The 541-nt window shown below is 64.3% G+C and overlaps 1 protein-coding gene across 1 annotated transcript in view; it reads right to left on the bottom strand.

Moving 5' to 3' along the window:
- LOC125488114 overlaps positions 1-541 on the bottom strand; it is a 7,315-nt gene that overhangs the window by 1,770 nt on the left and 5,004 nt on the right. The gene's annotated exons all lie outside the window — the stretch shown is intronic.

Here is a 541-nt window from a genome sequence, read left to right as displayed (position 1 = left end):
AGCACTGACCCTCCGACAGTGCGGCACTCCCTCAGCACTGACGCTCCGACAGTGCGGCACTCCCTCAGTACTGACCCTCCGACAGTGCGGCGCTCGCTCAGTACTGACCCTCCGACTGTGCGGCTCACACTCAGCACTGACCCTCCAACAGTGCGGCGCTCCCTCAGCCCTGACCCTCCGACAGTGCGGCGCTCCCTCAGCACTGACCCTCCGATAGTGCCTGCTCCCTCCTCACTGACCTACTCCGACAGTGCGGCACTCCCTCAGCACTGACCCTCTGACAGTGCAGTCCTCCCTCAATACTGACCCTCCGACAGTGCGGCACTACCTCAGCACTAACCCTCCGACAGTGCAGCACTCCCTCAGCACTGACCCTCTGACAGTGCGGCGCTCCCTCAGCACTGACCCTCCGACAGTGCGGCACTCCCTCAGTACTGACCCTCCGACAGTGCGGCGCTCCCTCAGCACTGACCCTCCAACAGTGCGGCGCTCCCTCAGCATCTACCCTTCGACAGTGCGGCAGTCCCTCAGCACTGACCCT

The sequence above is a fragment of the Rhincodon typus genome, chromosome 50 (assembly GCF_021869965.1).
Source record: "Rhincodon typus isolate 14 chromosome 50, sRhiTyp1.1, whole genome shotgun sequence".
Lineage (NCBI taxonomy): Eukaryota > Metazoa > Chordata > Chondrichthyes > Orectolobiformes > Rhincodontidae > Rhincodon > Rhincodon typus.
This window is presented reverse-complemented; position numbering and strand designations above follow the sequence as displayed.